Genomic DNA, 8992 nt, shown 5'->3' with positions numbered 1-8992 from the left:
TTTGTCGTGGATTTGGCTGGTATGGTGCAAAGACACTCCTAGCCTGTCAGACAGACAGGCACACAGACAAGCTGAAATGAAAGCATAGGTCTAATTGATCTCTATGTTGGAATGGGTAATTTGTTTAGATAGCATCAAAAAAGAAATATCTACTAGAATATTACTACATTTTGATGTATTCAATTCTTGTCAGCAAAGAGAACATTTTAGAAACGCGCTTGAAACAACAGTGTGCAGAAGTAGCATCAGGTAATGAACAAATGACTTTGGTTTATTTGCCCAAAGTGGAACACAGTCAATCAGAGAGCCTCTGCAAATTTATGGGGAGCCTATTATATACCACACCCTGTTTGGGGACTAGACAGGTCCTTCATTTAGACTCATTTGCCCCTACACTCAGTTCTGTACCTGGAATGATAATAAAGTGAGAAAAAGAACATGTCAGTGTGAGAAATAATTTTATCTTTTCTTAGTGAATGCTCTAGTTACCTGCTTGCAAAGTTCACTGGGGCTGGGACTGGCTATTTAAGATAGAAAGTTACCTTACTTTGGGAGCAAGAGAGTTCCTGGCACTTTTGACTGACGTCTTTATTTTTCAAGGTGGTGTCCGCATTTGCTAAAGACAATTTCTTGGCTCAAGCAGACCAATTTAACAGTCATCTGCATTCCTTGACAGGACTATTGCTCCTGAATATTGCCACACCTGGGGTGTGTGCTGGGGCCCTAGATTTGAAGCATGAATATCTTTATCCATTCAGGGTGAGGTGGTGGCAGCTTGTGCTACACTCCCTACAGGTGGCTTGGCTCTGAATCAAGCCCCTTTGATTCACATGGGAAGTCTTCTTTAAAAATTACTGGTAGGCGAGGTGCGGAGGCTCAAGCCTGTAATCCCAGCACTTTGGGAGGCCGAGACGGGTGGATCATGAGGTCAGGAGATGGAGGCCATCCTGGCTAACACAGTGAAACCCCGTCTCTACTAAAAAAATACAAAAAACTAGCCGGGCGTGGTGGGTGCCTGTAGTCCCAGCTACTCCGGAGGCTAAGGCAGGAGAATGGCGTAAACCCAGGAGGCGGAGCTTTCAGTGAGCTGAGATCGCGCCACTGCACTCCAGCCTGGGCGACAGAGCGAGATTCTGTCTCCAAAAAAAAAAAAAAAAAAAAAAATTACTGATAGCTGCTTCAAAATATATGTCCTATTGATGGGGGAATCATGGGTTTCACAGAAGATCTGGGGCTAACCTGATATCGTGAGTCTGCTATTTTGTCCTTAAAAATGTTATGTAAATCTGTGTGATTGAATGTATAACTTCTTAAGACTTTTTATACACGTGTTATTCCAAAGTTAAACATATTTTGTCAGGTTATGTTGACTTAAGAAATAGCGTCATCAAAAAAGGAAAATGAGAGTCAATTGTTTTAGAAATGTTAGAAATCTTGCAGTGTGGAGGAATCAAACATACACATGCTGCTTGTTGCTCTGTCTTATCCCTCACTGGCTATAGAATATAGATATTTATACACACGTGTGCACACACACACACATTTCCTCTTCTTTTTGGTCTCCTTGGACAGCCTTCCTTTTTTTCTTTCTTGCCAAGTGACTGAATATATTCAACTCTTTTGGACCTATTGACTCACATCTGTCTAGTCCAAGTTATTTAACGGAAGCTCTTGTGTTTTAACTTTTGGGCACCCAACACTCAGGTTTCTAGTTTCCAGGAGGTGGCCTCGCCCAAGACATTAGGGCATCTGTCCTTGCCTGCCCTGACCTAGTTCTTCTCTCCACCTGGGCTGTCACTTTAGCCCTTAACTTTAAGCTGTAAGTTCTGCTTAACAAGTCCTCAGCTGCACACAGGAGTCACTAGAGGTTGCTCCTCCTTCCTTCATTCCGGTCAATGTCAAGGCCCAGTAAGGTATGCAGTGCATGCCAGTGATTATTGAAGGGAGGTGCATCCTCACTAGCAAAAGGTCTGGGCTCGGTGGTGACTCATGCCCACACCTGCCGAGGGCATTACAGGGAAAGCCTCATCTAGAGAGGCTGAATCTTCAGGCCACATTACCAAGCAGGTGCTAAGAAGGAAGTAGAAGGAGGGATGTGACCATAAGGAAAAGTAGATAGGGGTGGGTTCAGATCCTTGAGCCCTGATCCTTGAACAAGTCACCTGGAGGGATGTTTATATGCCAAATGCCATTTTAGTCAGGAACTTTGGGTTTCAGGTTGATTTTAAAAGCCATCTATTATAAAAGCCTCATGCCTTGCTCCCTCACTTCTTCAAGGTTCTTTTTCAAAAGTCATTTATGTGGGAGGCATGCCTTGACCACTTCATTCAAAATTTCAAACCCCTTTCCTCCCCCAGTGTTTTATTTCCCCTATTTCCTGCTTTCTGTTTTGTCTCCTTAGCATTTACCAGGAACCTGTAATGTGTGTTACCTTTTTAGCTTGTTTCTTGACTGCTGTGTAGAAGATCTAGGAAGTCAGGAAAGGTATGTAGCTTTGTTACTGTATGTCCCAGTTAATGGAAAGAGTGCTTGGATAGCATATGTAGTAGTATTATTTAATATTCACAATAATAACCATTATGTTGATTAACCCTAACCATTTGCTAACAGTGCACTGAATGCTTCACCAGATTGGCTTATTTAATTATTTCATCAACTTCATGTAAGAAACTAGTATTCCCTTTTTACAGAAGTGAAAACTAAGGTATAGATATCAAATAACTTGCTCTGAATTCCATAGTTAGTAAGTGGTAAAAGTGCATTTAAACCCAGGAAGCCTGACTCCAGATCCTGCATTCAACCACAGTATTCTAGTGTCCCATGATGGTATAAACTAGGGATTTGCATATATTTTCTATACAGGGCAAGATATTAAATATTTTAGGCTTTAAGGTCATATGGTCTCTGTGGCAACTACTGAACTCTGCTGCTGTGGCAATCAGCATTTATTGACAATATGTACATTAACAGTGTGGCCATGTTCCAATAAAGCTTTGTTTATGAAAAACAAGCCATGGGTTGGATTCAGCTTATAGGCAGTAGTTTGCTGGCACTTAGCATAAACCAAAGAGGACATGGAAGTTTCAGATTTAATAAACATTCATTGGAACACTTATGTTTCAGGTACTTCAATTAATTTATTTTATTGATTCTTTCAAAAGCTTTAAGGTAGGAAAGGAATTCCCGGTTTACAAATGAGAAAACTGAAGCTCAGTGAAGTTAACTTTCCTGGAGACGTACAGCTAGTAAATGGCAAAGGAGAACTGAACATAACTCATCGCAACTCAAGTTCCTTTGTCGTTTTTCTTTGTAGGTTTTCCAAGTAGACTGAAGCCCCATAAATAATCAAGTCTCCAGAAGCTATACTGCTACTTTTTTCTTTTTCAGGGAAGTGTGAATGTGTCATAACTTGGCCATGACAAGCTGCAAGGCATGCTGGGACCTCAGGGACAGGAGGCATCTGGAAGAGGAAGAGGCACTGAGATAAATATGGAGGAAACTTGCCCAGATGGAAAACTGGCCACTGGTAGAGGGAGGGGTTCTAGTTGTCCAAATGGATGTGGAGAATTCCGGGAGGTTCCAGCTTAGTCTCATCCCTGTAGTGGGGCATTGTGGGAGTGGTAGTGTGAGCAGAGAGATCAGGAATCTCCAAGCTGTGATAACAATGGGGTATCATTCTAATTTGGAGCAGGGTGCAGGTTAGAGGCCCCTGGGAGGAGGCAGCTGGAAGGGGCCGGCCGTCATTGGAGTGGGCTGGTTCTCAGAAATAAGTTTTAGCCTCTGGAAGCATCTGGAGTGAGAAAAAGAAATCCAAAATGGAACACACACTCATATAACCCAGGTAGACACCTGTCTCAGCCTTTACACCTCAGATTAAGGGCATCTCTTTACAGAGGCCTTGGCTGAACACTGCAGTAGACACCCCTTGCTCTTCTTTGTTACTGGGCTATATTTTTCTTTACCCAGATACACACCCACTTCCATACCTTTCCACTTGCCGCTGTGTTTTCTGGGATTGCTCTTTTCCCACATATCCTCATGCCTTGCTCCCTCACTTCTTCAAAGTTCTTTTTCCAAAGTCATTTATGTGGGAGGCATTCCTTGACCACTTCATTCAAAATTTCAAACCCCTTTCCTCCCCCAGTGTTTTATTTCCCCTATTTCCTGCTTTCTGTTTTGTCTCCTTAGCATTTACCAGGAACCTATAGTATGTGTTACCGTTTTAGCTTGTTTCTTGACTGCTGTGTAGAAGATCTAGGAAGTCAGGAAAGGTATGTAGCTTTGTTACTGTATGTACAGTATTTAGAAGAGTGGCTAGGACATTGTTGGCACTCAATTAATTAATGTCAAATTAATGAATTAACTTATCACAAGTTGCAATTACATATTGAATCATGTATTATCTTTATCTCCCACTAGGCTGTAAGCTCTGTGAAAATGAAGACCATGCTTGTGTTTTTATTGCTACATCCTCAATGCCTAGATTATCTGAGGTGCTCAAAAAAAAACAAAAAACAAAACAACAACAACAACAACAACAACAAAAATACAAAAAAATACTTGAATGAAAGAATGAGTGAGAATTAGGAGGATTCTCCTAACTGGCAGAAGAAGCCCAAGAACTTGTATATCTCATCATCCTAGCTCTTATCAAGGAATTTATTTCTCTCACTGCCATTATAATTCTTTTTTTTTCTTTTTTTCTTTTTTTTTCAGACGGAGTCTCACTCTGTTGCCCAGGCTGGAGTGATGGAGTACAGTGGCATGATCTTGGCTCACTGCAACCTACCCCTCCCGGGTTGAAGCAATTCTTCCTGCCTCAGCCTCCCTAGTAGCTGGGATTACAGGTGCCTGCTACCATGCCTAGCTAATTTTTGTATTTTTTAGTAGAGACGGGGTTTTGCCATGTTGGCCAGGTTGGTCTTGAACTCCTGACCTCAGGTGATCTGCCTGCCTCGGCCTCCCAAAGTGCTGGGATTACAGGTGTGAGCCACCATGCCTGGTGTGATCTTATCATTCTTTAAAGGATATATGTTGTGTCTTATTCATGTCTGACCTCAAGATCCTTAACAGCAATTGGCACTTAGTAGGTGATAGTTAATTATCTGCCAAGTGGATAAAGGCATGCTGCAGCAGTAAAAGCAAGGCCTAGGAGTGCAAAATTCATCTGAGAGCTCACTGTCTGGTGAGGCTCAGACTGCTTTGTTTAGGATGGACACAGAGTAAAGTCTTCGTGGCAATGGAGAGTGTTTGTCAGAGTGACTTAGATGTGCTTAGCCATGGGGCAACCTCACGTTGAGGAAATATGTTGTCTTATTCACATCTGACCTCAAGATCCTTAACAGCAATTGGCACTTAGGAGGTGATAGTTAATTATCTGCCAAATGGATGAATCTGAGGAGATTCCCTGCTTTCGTCAAAACTGGCACAGAGGACAGGCTAGGTAGTGTTGAATCCACAGGGGCAAAACTCAGACCTGCAGCTGAAAGTAATCAGGGAAGGCTAGGTACTGATAGTGGAGCAGCGATAGATTGCACAATTAAGCCCGGTGTGGTGGCTCATGCCTGTAATCCCAGCACTTTGGAAGGCCAAGGCGGACAGATTACTTGGAGGTCAGGAGTTTGAGACCAATCTGGCCAACATGGCGAAAACGCATCTCTAGCAAAAAATACAAAAACTGAGCCAGGCATGGTGGCGCATGCCTGTAGTCCCAGCTACTTGGGAGGCTGAGGTGGGACAATCATTTGAACCAGCAGGCAGAGGTTGCAGTGAGCCGAGATCCTGCCACTGCACTTCAGCCTGGGTGACAGAGTGAGACCCTGTCTTAAAAAAAAAAGAAAAGAAAAGAATGTACAATTTAGAAGATTAATTTGATGTCAAAAAGACAAAGATCAGAAGCTAAAAAACCACTTGGGGTTATTGCATATGTTCAGAAATAAGCATTATGACCTTGATTTAATAGGAGTAATAGAAATGGAAGAAAAGTGGGAGCATACGAGAGGCAATTAGAAGGAATAAGTTATATGATGTAATTGTTAAGTGGATATCTGAAACAAAAGAGAAATAATATGCTTATGTTTGGAGAAAAAATAATAATTACTGGGCAAACACTGCATTCGGCCTTTTCTGTTCATTTTCTCACATTATCTCCAAAACAACTTTGTGAATACATGCCGTGGCCCCTATTTAGAGATGAGAAAACAGACTCAGAGAGGCTGAGTGACTGGCCCAGAAGGCTGGAGGTGGCATTCAGGTGCAGTTACTTCTGCTTTCAAAATCTAACCTATTTATACAAAGTGACTCGAGAACTATAGGTGCTGTCTAGATCTGGGAACCAGAAATGAGCATTCGGTGGCTGTGATATTGGATGGACTATGTTAAACAAATATCTGGCTTCTTTAAAAAAAAAAGGAGAGAAACAAAAAACAAGGCAGAGTGCTGAGTCACTCACCCCAAGCAGCCTGAGGGAGGTAATTATAAACAGCTGGAGCAGACATCATGGGGCTCCACTAGAATAACCAGAGGAGAAGCTGGAAGGGACTGGCTCCGGAAAGGAGAAGGAGAACTAAAGCAGGGAAGTTACTGCAGAGGACAGAGCATGACCAGACACAACCGGATAGAGCCAAACAGAGCAGAAGCCTGCTGTTATGAAAGAAAAAATAAAAAAATTAAAAAAAGAAATCAAATTCTAAAAATACAAGAATTCTTTGAGCTGTTATCTCTCCGTAAACAGTAAAGTAATAGACACACGGCCCTGAAACCCTGAAGCCTTGGCTCTCCATTACATGAAAATAAGTTTGAGGTGAGGCAATAAAAGTGGTAGAGAGGCCAATGAGAAATCTACAGGTAGAGGGAAAAGCTGGATGATGAAGTGCCCCGTCTGGACTTAGAGGTTGTTTGTTCTTAGGCTTCTCTCCTGTAGGTACTGGTGGCTCGTTTTTCTCGAAAGGCTAAGTAACTAATGTCTTTTATTGATGAATGGCCGCTTGCCTTTTGATATACAACCACTGAGTTAATTTTCCCTTCCAGAATTTGCAGCAGCTCTGAATTGTGGTATTTACTAAGCCACCCCCTTTGGTGACCCTGGGATCATCTGGGCAGCTTGTGAGACCCAGGCCCAACCAGCGGAGGTCTTACATAGCCCTGGCCCTGAAGCCTCAGCTAATGATAGAATATCATTCTATTGACCCCTAAATGGGAAGTCAAGAGGGGAAGTGGATTGGGAACGTGGGGTGAGCCATGCTCATTTGCTGCACCAAGCCACTGTCACTGGTACCTCCTCTACTCCATGGACTTAGCTATAGACCCAAGGACAAGTTGGATTTCAGGCATTAGCTTCATGTGAGAAGGAGATAATGTAAGTGTCCTGCAGTCTTTTTGACTTAGGTGCATAGAGGGGGGTGAACAATTGGATGTGAAAATGTTAATTTGCAAAAAAATGTTCCAAACACGCAAGCAGGGCCCATTTGCAAACGGTAATGATATAGGGCAAGAAAAGCTGAGTGCCAAGGAGCATGGAAAGAATCATCCCTTGGTTCTCGGTGAGAATGTAAAAATGTATAAGCGTGATGTTAAGCATCAGAGACGGTTTGAGTATAGATAAGGATTCGACAGACTTGGATCAGAGCAGCAATTCTTCAGTTCAAAGCTGTGTGAGATCAGGTAACATTTGAAACCTTTCTGACCCTCGTCTATTGATGGGGCTGAAACTATGTAAGATGAGGATGAAACTGGATTAATGCTTATGAAGTATCTAATACAGTACCTGGTACAGAGTAAATTATCAATGACTAACAGTTTCCTTTCTCTTTCTTTTAAGGTGCAATATGAATAAATGAAGATACCATTGAATGCAAAGCCTCTGCTTAGACTGGGTTGAAAAATTCCACATTTGTAACAATGTAGATCAACAAAAATTCTTACATGCCAGTCATAATAATGGCAAAACCAAAGCATAAGGACATAGCTCATTTAAGACCATGAAACTTAGATGGAACTCAAATTCAGTTTCCCAAAAGCTGCTTTGAAGGTTGGCCCTGAATTTTTCCTTCTCTAGCTCATCGTAAGGTCTGTGTTTTTAATTAAAACCAAAATACTTCCACTCAGTGAACATACCTCATATCTCAGCAATCATTAGGAGCACAATGGGTCCTCCCCTTGCCTTAATAAGGTCAAGAGAGAAACAATAATAGCAGCTGCTGTCCTCCCCACCTCCCTTGGCTCTGCAGCTTGGCGTCTCCTTCTCTCTGGAGAGTTCATGAGTCAGAATCCATTCCTGGGGACCCTAGCCTAGGAAGCCGCGCTCAGTTTGCCTGTGTGTGCAGAGTACCCAGCCCTCTCTGGAACTCTTTTTTTTTTTTTTTTTTTACTTTGAGATGGAGTCTCACTCTGTCACCCACGCTGGAGAGCAGTGGCCTGATCTCCGCTCACTGCAACTGCCGCCTCCCAGGTTCAAGTGATTCTCATGCCTCAGCCTCCCGAGTGGCTGGGACTACAGGCGCACACCACCACACCCAGCTAATTTTTGTATTTTTAGTAGAGACGGGCTTTCACCATGTTGACCAGGATGATCTCGATCTCCTGAACTCGTGATCTGCCCGCCTCAGCCTCCCAAAGTGCTGGGATTACAGGCATGAGCCACCATGCCCGGCCTTAGCCCTCCCAGGAACTCTTAATGATGAGGCACTTGCTCTCAGGCTGAGCCCTGAGACTAGTTCTTGGACTGAGACTGCCTTTGGTCCTTCAATTGCTGTCCTCCCAGCATCAGGTGATCACTCTTGCCCAGGGTGTGTGAAGGGTAATGGAATGAATGAATTCACACTCATAGCCCTGGTAGTTGAGCAGATGCCTTTTGAGTTTACTCTGTGAGGAAGACAAGGACCCTCTGCAAAGACTGGTGCAGAGGGAGGGACCCCTTCCTCCCCGTTCCGTTTCACCATTTTTTATCACACAGAAACACAGAATAAGATCCCTGTATTACTTGGGTTCTGGT

The 8992-nt window shown here is 43.0% G+C and overlaps 1 long non-coding RNA gene across 1 annotated transcript; it reads left to right on the top strand.

The window, feature by feature from the left end:
• Nucleotides 1–1014: 1014 nt before the first annotated feature.
• On the top strand, nucleotides 1015–8101 carry LOC144332169 (uncharacterized). The gene is made up of 2 exons (XR_013399952.1): nucleotides 1015–4847; nucleotides 7820–8101. It is a non-coding gene; the product is annotated as an uncharacterized LOC144332169 (long non-coding RNA).
• Nucleotides 8102–8992: the final 891 nt, after the last annotated feature.

The sequence above is a fragment of the Macaca mulatta genome, chromosome 10, assembly GCF_049350105.2.
Source record: "Macaca mulatta isolate MMU2019108-1 chromosome 10, T2T-MMU8v2.0, whole genome shotgun sequence".
NCBI lineage: Eukaryota > Metazoa > Chordata > Mammalia > Primates > Cercopithecidae > Macaca > Macaca mulatta.
Note: the sequence above shows the minus strand (reverse complement) of the source record. Positions and strands in the feature narration are given on the sequence as shown.